Source organism: Chamaea fasciata, unplaced genomic scaffold, assembly GCF_029207755.1.
Source record: "Chamaea fasciata isolate MVZ Bird 193981 ecotype frontalis unplaced genomic scaffold, bChaFas1.0.hap1 SCAF_6, whole genome shotgun sequence".
NCBI lineage: Eukaryota > Metazoa > Chordata > Aves > Passeriformes > Sylviidae > Chamaea > Chamaea fasciata.
In genome coordinates, this window is record NW_027094091.1 from 71,453,235 (window position 1) to 71,471,877 (window position 18,643).

The window sequence follows — 18,643 nt, forward strand, 5'->3', positions numbered from 1 at the left end:
GAAGAGAGATGAGAAGAGCTGCACATGGTGTTACTTGCTAAGATAATAAAAACCTGTAAAACAGCAAACTACATGTGCAAACATTTTCAGCTGCAACTAAGAGGACAGCGTCTTCACATGTAGGCTTTTTACAAACTTAATGACTAGTCTCATGAAATTGAACTTCAAACAACTTTCATGAAAGCATGAACAGAACCATTCATCTTTCTATTTCTATATTCCTTTTCAAAAGCACACTGAGGAATGCACCACCACACAATTCAAGGAGCGACTGAGCAAGTGGAGAGGTACAATATTCAGACACAGGAATGAAACAGGGAGTTGCACAGGTTTCAAACTTACTTCACTAAATCTACACTAAACGTAGAAAAAAAACAAGTGAACAAAAAGTCACCAAAACAAATGACATAAACAACGTTATTCAACTGAGAAGCACCCACATCATACCTAACGCTTCCAGCTACTTGTGTTTTAGCATTACCCTAGAACTTGAAAATGCTCAGGGATGAACACAGCCTAAGTTCCCAGAACTTCTGTAAAAAACTATTATCTCCACTTACTAACAGAAGAACCAGTCAAAGAGTCTTGAAATTTTCTGACTACATTTTCACACACAGAATTCTGCATAAAGCAGTAAAAAACTCAGAAAAAAAGAACTTAATGAGCATCTTTGCTCTCTGGATTAGAGTTCTCAACACAAGAAATACTCTAAGGGTTAATGAAGCTCTTCTAGGGCACTATTGGGTTTCTAACAGTGGGAAAAGACCCTAGAGAGAGAGCATAACCCCTTCCAACAACCACCTCCCTTACTGCTCACTCAAAATGCTCAGCTATTGTATTTGCACAGCAACAGGCTCAAAGAACTGAATTATAGCATCCTTACCCACATAGCTGCTCACTGCATTACTAACCTTACTGCCCCAGCCTGCCTTTTTAACTTGTTGGGGTAATAAAGGAAATCAGGATCAGCTGCTTTTCATTAAGAGCTTCCTCTCACCTCTTTAACCTGCTTCGGTTACTGTCACCTGTTCTTAAATCACAGCTTCTAGTGAAGAGCAGCTGTGTAGCTGTCATCTCTGCCCCCTTCATGGTTTTGCAGATCTTGCCCAAACCCTCTCTCAGCTATTTCCTTTCCACACAGAAGAGTTACACCTTCTTCAGTCTTTCCTCATAGGAGAGCCGCTTGATCTGCTCAAACGCTTTAAGTGCTCCTCCCTGGGAGGACCACAGAACGTCCCCAGCAAAGTGGGATTTATCCTCATTCCAGTGTCCTGACCCCATGGTCAACAAACCTCCTCAGAAACTTACAGTACTGCCAGACAAGGGGTAAGTAAGACATGAGGTCTCACCTAAATTTGTCCATAAAGGATTCCTTCTTCCTTTGTTAAAATTTTTGCCCCAGGAAATAGAACATTGTGTTTTGTAATTATACAGGCTGCACTGAAAGAACAACTGCAGGCACATCACGGATTTGTCACCTCGGAGAAAAACTGTCTGCTGCTACCCAAATATACATCAGTTGACTAGAAATTACCATTTCACACCTACACGAGCCACAGAGCAGGGGGTGATCACTTTAGTTCTCTGCTGGGAACCATTTCTAGCTGTAATCCACAGTTATGGGGCTCACCCATTCAGGTAGAATTACCTTGTGTGTCAGTGTCACTTGGGTGAGATAACAAGGCCAACAGTTGCCTACAGCAAAGGCAGACTCGTTTGTATGTTTTTCTTGCTTTTATGAGGACCTGTGAGCAGGTTCCAAAGACGTGGAAAACAGATCTAGAAGTGCTGGTTGTCTGGTGACGCTGCAGTTAAATCGGGTACTATACATTTCAGATGATTAATTCCTTCTGGCATATGGGAAAGGCTAAAGAACTATAAACCCTATTTAAATAAATTTGTTTGGTTGCTTGTGATTGCATGCCAATTAGGAAGCAAAAGCAGCTAACACTGTCTTGGAATGTGAGTTACAAGGAAGGTGATACTTGTATTTTGCTCTGTCAAAACTCTTGAGGTATGTGCATGTAAAGCCAAAACAATCAAAGCTGAGGAAAAAACACTTAAAGAACTCGATGTCAATCATCATGATCCAGAAATCTCCTGAAGAAATTCCTTCCTCTTTGACCAGACCTGTGCAAATCAGTAGAAAAGCACAAGGGACATAATCTTCAATAGAACTTACACATATTGTCCCGTTCAATCAACTGGATTTGCAGAATCACAAATCTGGAATTAACAGTGTAGCGTTTCTTGATTCTTATGAGCATGATAAAAACTCCACCAGGACAAAAACGCAACAGGGAACCATTGTCTTCCTCCAACATAATCAAGTTCTGACTTCACACTGTTGGAAGAAGGAACTCTACTACCTCAGAGAAATGTCACGTCAAGAGGCATTTCTTGTTCCTCAGCAGGGAAAAATAAGTTTGATGACATAACTGTCCAAATTAGAAGCAAATTAATTAAATTCCTCTCTTGAAAAATAATATGAAGATAGACAACAACAGAAGGTTGTTGAAAATGCTTTGAAGTGTTTATTAGCTCTGTAAAACTTTAATTAAAATTAAGAATGCTTCGTATTTGTAGCATTCTGTGAATTTTTATTACTTTATTTGAATCTGATTTCCTTATCACAATTTCAGATTCCAAGACTCCAAAACTTTTGCAGGACAGAATTTCTTTGTTAGTTTCTGGAATATGGTGAAGAACAAAAAATCCTCGTTTCAGTATTTGCTGTGTAACTTGTACACCTTAGAGTTATAATCATAGCTTAGCAAATAATGAATGCCTTATATTTACTTTGAAAGAAGCACAAAATTGTTCAAAACAAAATCATACACAAATCTGGAGTTCGAAATAAAATCAGTTTGGCAGTAGCGTGGAACCATAACAGGCAAAGACAGGGCAGTATGATGTACATATACCTAGAGTTGATGGAAGCTCAAGGAAAGTTGCCATTACAAGGCAAGGAAAGATGGTTGTGCCTTAGGAACGGCTCTGCTGCTTTGGGATTTACTGAATCGCTTGCCACAGGAACAAGAAGGTCGTTTGGATTTGCAGAGGAACTGAATTTATTCAATTCTTACCGAATGTAAATTGAAATTTATTTTGCCGATAAGCAACTAAACCTTTCATCACAAGAGCGTGAATATAGTTGGTTTTGGGACATTTAACTTCAGAACTTCATTTTTAGAGCTCAATATTTACCTTAAGCCAAAGGCCACTATTAGCTTGTAGGATTTCATTACCACCCATAAAGGCTGAACACGATTTAATGTTAACTGAACATCAAAAGGAGTGTGAAGTTTGAGAAACTTTAATGATTTGTTCTATATGTGAGAAACAGAAGAGCTCTTAAAAAGCTCTATAATGAATATTAAAAAAAATTATGTCCCAAATAAAATGGATTAATCTGAGTGAAAGTAAAGTTTCATTTTCTTTTGCAAGTCATCTTGACTAGAACGGGGAACAATTTAAAGCTTATGTTCATTTTCCTTATCATGCCGTTTCATTAACCTATCATTCCAATTTCATTAACTTTTTTGTTTTGTCTGATGAAACTTAAACCTTCACTTTTATTAAAGGAGTAACTTGATCCGTCAAATCAGGAAAACAATCTGACACTTCTTGTCCTTAAAAGCTCGTTGCAAAAACTCCAGTGAACGTGTAAGTTAAAAGAAGCAGGGAAACTTTCAATTTTAGAGTGTGTGAGAGGTGAGGGGAAAATCCTGTTGTCTCAAAGAACTTTACTGTCTGTCAGCTACGACAACACAGTTTTACTGTATTTTGATAGATCGTTATTAGACAATAGGCAAATAACATGGGGGAAAAAAACCCCAAATCCACATCCACCCAAACCACACACACGCGCGCGAAACCAATTGGGTAATTTGTATTGAAATTGCACTTATTTGTATTTAAAGCCTGTCGGGTGGGCGAGGACGGGATAACTACGTTGTTTAGCTGGCGCTCAGCTAGCTGAGCGCTGGGACGCGGCTCGGAGCCCCCGGCGCAGGGCAGCTCCCCGCGGCCCGGGGCTGGGACCGACGAGCGGCCGGGCCGGAGCTGATTGGCGGCGGCGGCCGCGGTCCCTCCCGCCAGGGGCGGGCGCAGGGGACCTGCCCTGTGCCGGGAGCTGCCCGCCGTCCCGGCAGCGGGGCAGTGCATGGGGCGGGAGGGCAGCCGAGCCTTTCCCCGGACGCGGGGGCGAGCGGCAGCGCCGGTGCATGCGGTGGGGCGGAGCGGGGGCAGCCCGGAGTGATGCGAAGTTGAGGGAGGACGGAGCGAGGGAGCCTCCTCTGCTCGCAGGGCAGCTCAGCCCCGCAGCAGGTGCAGCAGAGCCCGGGCGGAGGCACCGGCGGGCCCGGCGCTCTCGGCGCCGCAGCAGCGCCGCAGCCCGGGCCGGGCGGACCCGGCTGAAGGACAAGAGCCCCGAGCGGAGCTGCGCTCGTCGGCTCCTTACCAGAGGCAGCGACGCGGAGGAGCGGCCCTGAAGGGAGAGCGGTGAGGGGCCTCGGCGGTACCCAGGGGGGCCGGGCGGTCCCGGCTGCGGCGCGCAGCAGAGGGTCGGGGTGGGGAGGCGGAGAGGGGCTGTCGTTCCACCTCGCTGCTTGTCCTGTCCACCTTCTCTCTCTTCCCTCCCGTAGCGTAAGGGGAAGCCCCCGGGTGCCCGCGGCGGAGGCTCTGGTGGAGCGGGAGGAGGGAGAGCCATTCAAGGGGGGGGGTGAGAGGCGGAGGGCTGAGGGGAAGAGCCGTGGAATTGGGGGTAAGAACCGGGGAGCTAAGGGGAAAACCCGTGGCGTGGCGTGAGAGCCGAGAGAAGGAGCCGCAGGGGAGCCGCGTCGATGCGGTGTCTCCGAGCGAGGGGACGGTGTGACCTGAGGAGGGAGCTGAGGGGTGTGGGGGAGCGCCATGTCCTGCGGGGCGCCAGAAGGACACGTCCCTTCCCGCCTTTTTCGTGAGGGGCGCTCGGCGGGGGGAGACAAGAAGGGCCCGGGGTGCCTGTGCGGCGCGGCCGGCGGGCGCTCATCAGGCGGGCTCTGGCGTGGTCGTCGTGCGGCGCCGCAGCGGCGAGTGCGGGGAAGCCCGGCAGGTGCCGGCGCTGCTCCTGGAGGAAGCTGGGGCGCCGTGAGGGGAGCGGGAAGGCTGAGGGGACGCCCCGCCGCGGGTCCCTGAGGGCGAGGCGCGAGCGCGGGGCGCGGAGGGCGGGAGCTGAGGGGGGGACGCGGGAATCGCCGCCTTTCGGACGCCGGATCCCGGCTCCTTTCGGCCGGTCCCCGTGAACTGCCCGGTGTCGCCGTGAGGGGCTGTCGCCGACAGCCGCCCCGCGGTGGTGTCAGCGGGGGGAGCCCCGCGCTGTGTGGGCGCAGAGCCCCCCTCGTCGGGTTGCCACCCGGCTGCCGGCTCGGGGGCGGCGGCGTGAGGGACACCGTGGGCCCGGGATGGCTCCCGGAGCGCCCGGGATGCGGTGCCCTCCCTGGATATCCCCCGAGCTCCCATCCCAGCCGCCCGAGAAGGAACAGCGTTGCGTAATTGCTGCTGCGCCTCCCGGTTGGGCTCAGAAAGGAGGAAAACGGTCAAGCGTGAACTTTTCGGGCGGCGCATCGCTGGAGTTGCGGTGTTTGAGCGGGTGTCCTGTGCCATCTTGTCTCTTACTGTCCACCTGCTCGTTTGAGCGCTGGCCGGGGAACGGCGGGGAATCGTCGGGGATTGCGCAGCCCGTTTTGCACGCTCATCAGAGTTCCCTGGGGATGGACAGACAGCAGGGAGCAACTCTAGTAGTAGGCATCCTTGAAGGTCTCCTCCCCCAAAGCAAACACCTTGAAATGAATTTTTTTTCTTTCGTGTTACAACCGAGTGACTTAGTTTGGGGCATAATTCACATTATATTGCTTATTTCCAGACCTTTATTGCCAACATTTTCTCAGTTAGTGTTTCCAGTCTGAAGCTGCCTGCCTGCTTCTCCAAGCAGTTACCACACAAGGTCACTTAGATTTTTAGCTGAGCTGGTTTTAAAGCACCGACACCACACAGCATGCAATTCACCTTTGCTTCACATTTCCTTGTTTTTGTTCCTTTGTTTCAGTCATTGATCCAGGCCGAACATTGGATACTGCAGTGGCTTTTCTTTTCCAAAGACCGACCAGTTTGTGCTGGAGTCTTGTGCTCTGAGACAGCTTTCATGCTGTTGTGAAAATATTTCAGTTGACATACAGGGAAATGAGTATTTAGCACAAAATGCTTGTGATTTATTTTCCTTTTTTTTTTTTTGTATGTTTCCTGTTAACAGAAGCTCTTTATAGAAGACGAGAAAATAAAATATTTGTCTTGTGATGTGTCTGTTAAACACTGAGACTCAGAGGTGAGAATCATGTCAGTGTTTCGTAAACAGTAGATTTTATTTTCTTAGGGTGCCTCTAAACAGTTGGGTTGTTCTGAAGCAGGATCTGGGTGGAGAAACCCGTGGGATTAACCAGGGCTGGAGGAGAGGACATCTGAAATGATCCATCAGGGATGTCACCTGAGCTCTGAGTCCTCTCCCTGCCCGTGTGAGTGGATTGAAGGGACTTGCTGAGTAAGTGCCATGGAAGCAGTGGGCTGGAGTAATTAAAAGTGTGACAATGTTTGTCCTGACTTGGTTATTTTCTAATTGATGCTCTTGGGCACTAGATACATTAGTTCTGACTTAAACTGCTGAGTGTTTATTGCCAGGCCTACTTTTCCTGCTGTTTTCCACTTCGGGCTCTTTAAAGTCTTTTTTTGTCCACATTTCTGTTTTAGGCAGGCTGCTCCCTTCAGAACAGTGCAGGAATTTACCTGGGCTTATTCCTTATTCCTTGTCTTTTACTTAAAAGAGAAGTCCCACTGCAGTATTAAAGCCTATTGGGTTGTTTGTGGCGAGATCAAATTCGTGAGATGCTCAGCAAATGAAATAACTTTTTTTTTTCTCCAGCTCTAGACTTTCAACAAACGTTTTCATTCCTGTTTGATTATTACAAAGACATATTTGTGAAGAGAACAGAACTGTGTTTGAGAAATGCTGATACATGAGAAGCATTTGACATCGTTCACCTCCTTTGTTGGTATTTCTAGTCCTCAGAAAAATTTCAGCAAGGATTGACCTCTTATTGTTGTTTTGGAAAGTATCTTTGGGCTGAAAACTGATGTTCTGATACAGCTCCAAGTGTTTGTGAATAGGTGTTGTAGAGGGCTCTTCTCCCTGTTTTCCAGGAAGTAAAATCCACTGGAAGCATTTAATCGAATTCTCTGTCCTTCCCCTAGGACAGCTTTGCTGGGAGGCAGTTTCCAACAAGACTTGTGACATAAGGTTTCTAGACCCCTTTGATGAATTGGTTTTGATCTTTTATGACACTTGGATGGATGGATGGATGTTAAAATGCTCAGGGTGTGAGGTGCTGATGTTCCTTGTAAGAAATCGGCATTTAAATGGTTTGCAGTCCAAACTGTGGCTATAAAGTGGTTTGTTATGACCATTTCTCTTGAGCAGCACAGTTGTCATGCCCATAATTTTATTTGTGTAGGGAAACAAGCATAGCTTTCTTCTTTGCTCTGTGCTGGTTTTTCCTCCTATGAATGGACGGTTCAGCTTCACAAAAAATAAGCAACTTAAGACTATTTTCCTTTCTTACTCAGTAACTAAAGGGAGAGTTAATGGGAAGTCTTGAGTCAGCTTCTGATTCTGAGCTGGAAGTGAGCCTTGATGCCCTGCAGAAACAGCATGCGTTAAAAAAAAATTCAAATATTAAGGCTGTGTCTCAGCGTATTTAGAGGGAGGTAACAGAGAATGTAGAAGTTGGAGGACCTTCCAAGTTTCTTAATTCAAAACTATATTCCATTAGAGGAATTATTTTTACCACCAGTCTGGAAAAAGTTATTTAATTTATTTGTTATTCCTGAAGATGAAGTGCATAAGTGTAAACCAAAACTTCAAACGTTAAATTTAGACAACCCAGCGTTTTAGATTAAAATGCAGTTACAAATTTTGTATTTGATTTGGTTTGGGTTTTTTTTTTCCACAGCCCCCATCCAGTTTGAAAGTTATTTAACTTAAGTCGAATGAATCAAGTGCTTTAATGCCAAGAGCACCAGTTCATGAAATAGACATCTTAAAAAGTATTGCAAAAACTTTCAACAAAAATGAAGTGCTGGCTTAAAAAAAAAATCACAAAAAACCTCGTACAGTGCAAACAAAAAGAGAAGCAAAAAGGCCTCAAGAAAACACATGGCCAGTACTCATGGTTTCTTACTTGCTCTTAGCTTTATTTTCAGGATATCACTGTATCTTCCCAATTTAATGTTTCAACTGAGAAATACCCAGATTCGAGGCCAAGTGAGGTCTGGTGACACTGCACAGTGAGGTTTTCTGGCTGACACCGCAGATGAGATGAAGGGAGCATGTCTCTGTGAATGAAATCTGGGTGAGGAGCAGGAGTGCCGCCCAGGATGCTGCTTCCAACACGAGATTCACAGCTGGCTGGTGAGCTGAGGTGGGAGGTGTGGCAGCAGAGCCCACTGCCATGGCCACCCCCAGCAGCTGTGGTTGTACTTCATGTCGTATCCGCCTCAGATTTCCAAGTGCCAGGGATTTTTAAAATGAGATAGTTGTTACAGAGCGTAGGTGCTGGTTGCAAGGAGCTAAACAGGTTTGGGTTTTTTTTTTGGTAGGTTTGCTTGGGAAGTCACTTCTGCCAATTTATCTTATCTTAATCAGCTCAAAAGTACCTCTATTTTAATAGTGTGGTGTGCTGAGGTGGACCTTGTAGCAGAATCCTTCTCAGGAGTGTTCTTGGCTAGAAGGTTACTGGCACTGGAGGGCTGGGTTTGGCACTTTCCAAAGTCAGCATGGTTCAGTTAAAACCTGTACATCAGTGCACTGTAAATGCCAGCGAAGCTTTGGTGGAGAATTGCACCCCTGATGAAGCCTTGCTGCTCCTTAGAAGAACTTTATTTCTGGAAGCTGAGCTTTGAGGGGTGCGTGGCGATGTGTACGGCGTTTGGTCCCTGGGTGCAAAATTTTATCCTAAGTAATCGAGCTTGAAATGCTTGTGTGGAGTTTTGTCTGCTCACATTCTGCTTCCCAGCAGTGCAAAGTGGAAAATTCCACGTGTATTTCAGTAACATGTCTGGATAGGCCAGTCTGGTGCTTGGGGCATCCATGACTGGTGGGGCTAAAAGGAAACGGGAGCTGGTGGTGTCAATCCTGTGAGGACTTGCGTGGAAACTTGCCCAAGGACAGCTGATGATTATCTGATTTTTTTTTTTTCTCACGTTGAGAATCTTGAAAAACAGATCTGAGTGTGTAAAATACAGCAGTAAAGCTGTCATATTCCTTGAACCACTCCTAATCATAAACCATTAATTGCTGTGCGTTGTGACACTGCAGTGATTATTTTGCTTGTTTATCAATTAGCTTTATTTTCATGGAAGTACACTTGGAGCATTCCAAACCATTTTATCTCAGACTATGCTTTTATTAGACAATGAGTCTTGCCTTAAACTGCTTATTAATGAAATAATTACAGATACAGGCTATAAAGTTTTTTCTGTTTTAAACCCTCATCAGGTATTTATTACTATGTAGTGTTCATGTTGAAAAAGTTTTAGTTGCTTTCTAGAAGTGGAGGAATACCTGGGAAGGGCCATTTTGGTGGGTAGGAACAGACGTGTGCATGTGTAGAAACACTTGGGGTTGTGCCTGCATGGGTTATTGTTCATTTGTTTAGGTTTCACACCCAGATCATTCGGGGAGTTGTAGTCTTGGAGATGGGAACCATCTCCCTCTTGACCCTTGTAACCTTTGGATTTATTTTCTCTTTTCCTTAATACGTGTGAATTAAGAGAATGTACTGAAGCCTCAGGCTATCTTTGAAAATCTACAAACCCTGTCTTCAGATTGTTCCTTTCTTGAATTATACTCTAGTCTTACTCAACTACTGGTGCTAGAAATTTTCAGGAAGCTTATGTGTATTTAAATTTTTTTATACAGCTGCCCCAAAAAAAAAAAAAAAAAAAAAAAAAGAAGCCTCAACCCTTACTGGAGTGTATTTTGCACCTTTCAGAAGATTCCCAAGTTGATTTCTGTCCCCTGTAGCTCTGGTAGGTGATGTGGTCTTGCTCTTAAAATCAGAATCTCAGGATTAAACTACACAGGAAAGCTTACACTACTTTTACCCTTAGTCTAGGCCCAGATTCTACCAGGAGATAGTTCAAAGCAGGCACTCAAAATATAAATCTGAAAGTGACAGACAACAGCTGAATTTGAAGAAAACTGACCTGTAAGTTTCAAAACAGAACCTATTAATTAACAGACTGAATAAGCTAAATGTTTTTGGCATGTGTGGTGTTGCTGCAATTATTTTAATTGAGCTGAATAAGAGCAAAACATGATGAAACGAAGTGTTTTTACTTTATTCCAAGTTGTATTTCCCACTGCCGAAACAAACCTGTGATAGTTTCCTTTGTGACTGTGTTTGTGTGGCTTGTTAAAATGTGCTTATTTGCTATAGGGTGAAGTCAGAAATGGAACAAAGAAATTCATTGAGTGCTTCTGGGTGTCATGTGATGGCGTGACCAGGGAGAGCTTGTACCAAGCTGAAGCCAGCTGGAGTGAAAAGCAAAGCATCCCCCCAATAATTATTGAAGTTAAGTGAAAATCCCAGTAAAATGGGTTTAAAACTAATGTTGTTTCAGGTCCTGAGGCTCGTTCATGAGGCAAAATTCATGCTTGGGTGATGGTAGCATATAACTACAGGCACCAACAGATTAGGCTCACAACCAAGTGCACTGCAGTTTCTTCCAGCCCCTTCTTCAGAGGGTCATCATATCAAAGGAGATCCAGTCATTAGTTAAAGTGTTGAATATCAGAGTCAGGTTTTGTCTTTTTTTCCTCTTCCCATGTTTTTGGCACTTCATTCAGCCACTCTTCCCGCCTGTCCTTTGATGCCGGTGTGAGAGCAAAGACTCCATGGGCAGCTTTGACCCTTCCGTGGGGGCATCTTTATCTCCACCAGCTGGTGTGACACTTGTGCCTTGTCCTCTCTGCAGGTAGAAAGCTTCCTTTTATGTTCAGCCCTTAGTCCTGTGGTGAGTTACTCTGCTCCTGGTGTCTTCAGGGCACGGTGGTCACACCGCAGGAGCAGGGCTGGTAAAAAACATCTTCACCGGCACTGGTGTCGGCTGGAAACGTGGAATCACCTGTTGGCTCCTGTCCGTTAATACCCCCAGCCCTGATGGCACAGCAGCATTTCTGGTGCAAAATGTCTGCAGCAGGTTGAGAAACTTCTGGTTTCAGGCCTGGGCACTTGGAGGAAAGATCTCCAGGGGCTGAGGGGACTTTGTCAAGGGACTCGAGTGTTGTTGCCAAAACACCGTGTGTCATGCGAGTTCCCGGTAGCGGTGAAGGAAAACGCGTACTGTGTCAGGAGAGGTTCTCACGTCACGTTGGATGGGGCAGACAAGTCTGTCCAGCAGGAATACACGTGTCTCGCTTGCAGACAGATGGCTCTTGGCTGTATGCAGTCAGCAGTTGTCTGCCCAAGGTGCCGGGGCTGGGATAACCACGGGCAACCAGGAGCAGAGCTGCACCGTGGGGAGCGCCAATGCGGAGAAACCCGAGCTGCTGGCACACGGGGTCGGGCTGCCCTCGCTGCAAGGCACGCAGCTTTTGGGGCAGTGTGTGGGTGCTTGGCTTTGCTAATCCTCTCTAAGGAAAGCCTTACAAATTGTAGGGATCTTGACGTGCCCCGTTTGAGATGACCGGTGCGAAACAGGACAAAAAGGACTGGCTGTTCTTGCTCTATTTGTTTTTATTTGGGTTATTAAAATGCCTCAAGAATGTCTTCTGCTATGTTTTGACTACCCTACCTGGTAGGTCTTCAGAGGTTAATGTTTCACAGGTTTCAAGATCTTGATGAAACTCAATTCCATGTAGTTAGTTGGGCTGAACTTGGAAAATGGATACTCGTAAAATATTGACCTTCAATAAAGTTTATAATTTTTACTGTGTGTTGTTTGCTCAGTTTTAGTGCAGAGTACTAAGGAATCTAGGTCATGTGGAGTGGAAGATGCCTTTGCCCTGTTGGAACTTAGTTCATGTTATGAAAATATTTAATTAGACTTGAATCCTTTACTCTCAGGGAAATCAGATTTTGGCTGATATAGTCACTACTGCAGCATTATGACCCCAAAGCATGCAGGGCGTGCTTGGGTTTGTAAGGGACTTGACTAAAAGATAAAATTATTGCTATTAATAGATGTGGGTACCATGAGTAGATTTAGAATATAACCAGTCCATAAAGATAATATTTGTAAATATTTAATCTTTTAAGATATGCTCAGTCTTTTCAGAAGTTTGGGACAGGTTTTCATAGCCATGAAGAATCACAGAGCACTGCTTTGCAAAAGCCAGCGATGAAGTGCTACCAGGAGTGTTATAACTTTGGCCACTTGCTATAAAGTCATCCTAATAGGACAGAATGCCTTGCATAATAGTTATATTCCCATGTAACTTCTGAAAGATCCATCTGTTAGCATGCTTATTGAAAATATATTGTGTGTAAACTGTAGAACGTGTATTTTGAAGAAGTGCCCCTTCAGCCGTGCTACCTGTGAAGTGAGGATTTCTAAAATCCTTTTTCTACCATGGCTGAGTACAAAAGCTTAGGTAAAACCCTTCAGTGTTTGATAAAACCTGTTGCACATACAGTAAGTGGTTACTAAAAGTGGTTTCACAAATTGCATATCCTTTTGACTCCCTCTGAATGGCTCCTTTGCTGTTTGCACAAGAAGTCTGACAGAGGATTGCAGCGACACTGTAATGCCCGTAAGTCTTCCTCTTTTGTCTGTGTAAGTTCCTGTACTCACTGAAATGCTTCTGTCATTGGATAGGTGATTTTGTTTGGGAGACTGTACAAAGTAAGTGCAAAACCCTGCTCTTGATACGCGTGTCTTACTGATTTCTTAATTTATTCATTTGGTTGGAAAAGGAGCCTGTGGTTGAAAGCCAGATCACACCACTCATCTAAAACATTGCAACACAGAATAGCAATCACAGCACGCACTGTGCCTCAGCAATTAGTAACAGGATGTGTGATAGGGAAAATTTAAGGACATAAATCCAAAGGTTGTACAATACCTGGTACCAGAGTCTCTTCCCAGATAATTTCCTGGTTTGTTGCTCTGAGACTCTGCACGTTTCTGCATTTCTGATGGGTTTTTGCTGCTTTTCAGCACGTGGGTCATTTAGTACCAAGTGCTCCCTAGCCTTAAACTGCAGTTTGCTGCCTGAAATGTGCTTGAGGGCCTGGTTTACTGTTGTGCTCCTTAAGGATTAGGGAGTAGTATTTTGGATTTCCTGTGGAATATGTACAGCACAGGAAACAATATTATGGGTTAAGAAATGTTTTACAATTCCCAGCTTAAAGGAATGGTAAAGGGGGCAAGTTTTAGCTTGAAGGTCATGGTCTTCCTTACTGTCATCTGTTATTCCACTTATTAAGACCTTCCTGTCTCCATGATAAAATTATTTCCTGAGATTCAGACAGAATTTGGTCAGTGCATTTCCTCACACAGGTAGCGTTTCTGGGTGCTCGGCAAAAAAAGCGCTGATGTGGACTGCTACTAAATCTTAAAATGTCTGGGGGGAATGTGAAAGATTGGAGATCTTGAAGGATGTGTAAAAGGGAAGAGTTTTTCTTTTCTCTGGTCATTCCTCCACAGCTTGGAATCAATGCACTTCATGCATATTTGTGTGTATGTGTATCTATATTTCATCTTTAGTATCAACTGCGTGTGTTTGGCTGACACAGCTAAGATTTGGATTGAGTACATGTATTTTCAGCATGGAATCATCCTGTACTCAATATCAGTGAAACCTTGTCTTTGTCTTGGAATATTTTCTTTGCCTTTCAGCACTATACTTAACTGCAAGTGCCTTCTGTTAGTCATTCCTGGCTATCTTGGGCTCGATAAAAGGCTTTGCTTTACAGGCCCTTTGGTCATGCAGCCTGGGTCGTAGGGCTCGGCTCTCTATTTGTATAACTGAGGTGTTAACAAGCCTCTGGAGGATGAGTACCATGTTCTGCCTGTAAAACTGTTTTAATAGCAGCTAAAGCAAAGAGAACTGCACATGAGGTAGGTTCGTGTCAATGGGGTTTTGAGTAGGCAGGGCAGGGCTGGAGCAGCAGTGATTTGGGTGACTTCAGGTAATCTGAGATCAGTGGTCATTTCTTTTGCTGTTTTATTGCTTCCTCTGTTAAGAGCAGTAGTAAACCATAGTCAGCAGCTGCTTATGTTGGCTTTTTGGTCATTTTCCCAGAGGCAGTTTGTAGTGCTCTCCATGACCAGTTTTTCTTCAGCTTCCTTCAGCATTTCTCTTGCTATGCTTTCAACCACGTGTCTCTTCCTGCAGCTACGGTACATGTGCCCTTAAGGGGAATAAACACCCTGCTGAAGTTGGTCTGTGGTGAAGGCTGCAGTTGGGCATGGCAGGGTGGGATTGGCTCCTGAGGTGACACTGCCCTGCTCATGGTTCCAGTTTCTGACCTCAGGTGGGATCACTGAGCTCAAATATGCCTTAGTGGGAGAGAAGCAACTGGCTCTGGAGCCTGGCATGGGTGGTTGCTGTACGTAACTGAAAATTGGCCGAGGTCCCTCTACCTATGTGGAAACTGCATCAGATCTGCAGCTTTTAATGTAAGTTTAGTTGCTGATTAAATACATATTACTTCCGAAAAAGAAAAATATTAAAAATTGTGTTTATGCCCTTTTGTTCCAGTTGGTTCAGACACTGATGTGACGTTTTGAAGAGTTTACAGCTCCTAAAGCAGAGTTTGTGTTCTTCCTCCTAAAATACCGAGTTTTGTGTAATGAGGTGTAGTAAAGAGGGGGGTTCAGTACTTAGAGCAAGGTGAAAGAATAAATGTGCACGTTAACACCACAACCGGCAGTTTGTATAACACGCGGTTTGCTGAAGTACATCATAATATCACATTTCCCCTTTTTAAAAAATAATAATATTCCTGGGATGCACACATAAGCTTTTCGTTCGGGCATGGTAATTTCGTTGCTAATTAGCTCCCAGATTTGGGCTTGCAGAGGTGGCAGCCTGTTCCTTTAACCTGTGCTGTCTCTGTGAAATGGTAATGAGTAATTTGAGCCCTTTGGGTAAGGTGAGAGCGATCAGCAGCTCAGAGATTGCTCCTGTGCTGTCAGAGGAGCGCTGCTGGCTGGGATGAAGGGCACCTTTCCCGGCAGAGGTCCCGCTCAAACTGCCCAGGTAAACTCAGCAAACCTTAGCAAATCTAAAGGAAGGCTGAACGGAAGGGAGGAACTCAAAAAAGCAAATTGCATCGCTGAACTCAAGCTCTGTAAAACTTCCTTTGCTGCTTTTGAAGTCAGGAGTGTTCTTGGTTAGCGAATAAAAAGGACTCTATATCCTTATGTGCAAGTGCCTAAGAACTGTTTAATCTTTTGGGCAGTGATAGCTGTGGGAGCAGTTTGCATTCAGGCTGAGCTGGGTGCAGGTGAGTGAGAGGCTCTTCCTATTCTGGATCTCTCCACGATGGAGGAAAACGTGGACAATGGTATTGCTGCCTTGAAAATAGCTATTTCTGGGTTTCAGAAATAGCAGGTAGGCAGCCAGGGGCGTAAAGCAGACAAAAAACCCCTCAAACATGCCAAAAAGTTCTATTAGCAGTGATTAGAAAATTATTAAAGATTGGCAGCAAATCTAAATGTGATCTTGGGTACGTGTTCCAGGACCGTAATTGACTGTTACACCAATTATTAATTGGAATTTATCTAAAATGATTTAAGATTGATGTTTATATAAATGACATTAAGTCTTAATGTTTAAATTACTATTCTAAAAGTCAACTAGCACTACACTTATTGCAATGTCGTTCAGGTAATTTCCACATTGTCCAACCTTCAAGTATCAGAGCTTTGTGAAGAAGGGAGGGAAAGATCCTCCCTCCTATTTTTTTTCTTCTGAAAGTCGTAATTTCCTGTGTAGTTACACTTCTTGTGGTAGGTCCTGCTCGGTCCTTCTGGGTGAATGGAAAAATACTTCCTCAAAACAAATAAATCATGATTCCTTAAAACAAATAAATCATGATTTAGAAGTGTTCTGGTCAGCTGAAAACCTCTCCCAACAGTCTGACTGTCAGGAGTGTGCTTGATTTTCTGTAACCCTTTAAAGCTCACGCTTCCTCTTTCCTTTGAAAGCCCCCACGTACAGGTCATTAAACCTACTCCAATAGCTACTCATAAAGTTAATGTTTAACTTCTTGGTATGTCTTTAACTTTTTCTTGCTCTGCTCCAATAGGAGAACCCTTTACAATCAGCAGTTGGTTTCACTACTATAAAGCCACTCTGCGTCTGGTTCCTCTCCCTATCCTTGTTTTAGGGCTTTTTGGCTGAAAGGAACGGCTTCAATTCAGTGATCACTTTGTGGGTGGGGTTATGTTAATGTTTTGGGGTTTTTTTTAAATGTTAGCAAATTTGGGTTTTCCTTTTCACCCTCTGTGATAAAAGGATGTTGCATGCCAGCTCAGACGCCGAAACTGTCTTGTTTAATGGAGGCCAATCCTAAGAAGAAGGACTTAAGATAGAGGTACAGAATGGTTTTACACTGTTAACCGTCCTGGAGAAATGCATCATTCTCTGTCTCTGGACTTTTCTTTCCTCTTTTCTCTCAGGACACCTGGCAGTTCCTTTTCATGCTCCTGGTGTGCCGAAACGGAAGGCAGTTGCGTTGGACGTTGATCCTTTTTATTTATTTTGGCAAATGATTTATTCTGGGAGCTGGTAGGAAGAATCCCTGAGCTCTAGTTGCGATTAGCCGGCTTCCGGCTGAGCACCACCTTGGCATTGTCCTGACCCTTGTAAAGCCTTCTGTGCCTGGGCACTGCCTGCTGCTTTGGGAGATGAGCTGAACCAGAAATTCCCCCTGGAACAGGCAGGTCTGTCCCGGTGGGAATGCCTGCTGTGCTGGGGGAGCTCATTGCTGAGGGCAGTTGGAGTGGTGGAGTGTCTGGGAGAGAGCTTGGAGCTGAGCTTGGGTGGCTGTGTGTTGATGCCCTGCTGACGGCACCCACCTATTCCCCAGTCCCAGCCTGCCAAATGGGAATCAAGCTCCTGATTAATTGGCTTACGGAATGCTGTCACCTATTGCCCTTGCTCCTGCTGAATTCCAAACCTGAGCTCCCTGCTTCTGTCTGGCCAGGGCATGGAATGATGAGGCTGCAGGTTCCTGCCAGAAGTTCAGTAGAAGGTCAATGCAATTTTTCCCAGTAAAAATGTCACTTAATCGGCATTTCTCTAATAGCATCATGTGTTTAATATCTCTATGGCTTGGCAGGTCCTGTACATATATTTTCCAGCTCCTCTGGAAGGTGCTTATGTTGAAAAGGGGAGTTGCATAATAGGTTTTTGAGAAGTGATTATTGTTTTACCAGTTCTGAAGATACCACAAGGTACAGACTGCCAGGGAAGCGTGTTGTGTCATCTCTTGACACTGATACACTGCAGGAGGATAAAAAATAAGGTTTGGTAAATGGTTTTGGTTACATTGGCAGGTTTTTATGTTAGTATCTAGAATACCTTCACAAGGAGTAAAATGGCCAACGTGATTCCCTTTTAAAACTTGGCTCCCAGGTAAGTGTGGGGAGAGGAAGCAGTAGGGAAACACTGTCAACATCCTAGGGAAGGATAGCTGTAGTTCCCATGGCTTTTGGTGGCATGGATGGCACCCCAGCCGTGGAAAACATTCCTTGGGGCTAAGGATTGTCTCTCCTGTGCTGCGCTCTAGGCCTCGGATCAGGAGATGGAAGTAGAGCCAGCCTGTGGCAACGTGTTGGATCATGACAAGCCCTTAGGCTCCTGTAACCTTTGATTTCTGCTGCTGATAGAAAACTGAGTTTCCCAGGCCTGTACCTCCATTCATGGTTTTTGTAATATCGTGCTTGTTGACAGGAGCAGTAACTCAATACTGTGGGAATGCACCTAGCATGGGGAGATGGAATCAATAATGGGATTTTTTCCGAGTTTGAATAATCATTTTTCTTGGATGTTTCACTGGGGAACCATATTGACTTACTTTTTCTAACACCTCTCTTAGCTAAGGAGTGCTGTCCTCTAGCAGGGTCCTGTTCAGGATCCCTGAGCATGGGCCTGGGCAGTGGTTCTCCCTCTGTGCTTGGCACCTTGTGAGCACACCTCAAATGCTGTGTCCAGTTCTGGGCCTCTCACCTCATGAACAGCATGGGGCTGCTGGAGCACATCCTGACAAGGGCAGGGAAGCTGGTGAAGGATCTGGAGAATGAGTCCTGTGAGGAGTAACTGAGGGAGCTGGGGATGTTTAGCCCGGAGAAAAAGAACCTCAGGGGAGATCTGACTGCTGTCTACAACTACCTGAAAGGGGCACCCTTCAGAAAACTTACTACAGGGAAACATAACTCAAAAAAACCCTTAAACTTTTTACATATTAAGTGTACAGGAGTATAGTAATTTATAAACAGCTATATAAAATATGAGGTGCTCTATTTGTTGGCTGGTAACCCACGTAACATCAACTAAGAAAAAGGCCTGAGCAATCTGTTGTAGGAGGGTTATATGACTATA

The 18,643-nt window shown here is 44.9% G+C and overlaps 1 protein-coding gene across 1 annotated transcript in view; it reads left to right on the top strand.

Moving 5' to 3' along the window:
• The first annotated feature begins 4,179 nt into the window (after positions 1-4,179).
• Positions 4,180-18,643, top strand: part of UGT8 (UDP glycosyltransferase 8) — a 33,849-nt gene continuing 19,385 nt past the window's right edge. The window contains exon 1 of the mRNA XM_066184855.1: positions 4,180-4,503. The gene's annotated coding sequence lies outside the window, so the exon portion shown is untranslated. The remainder of the gene's footprint in view (positions 4,504-18,643) is intronic.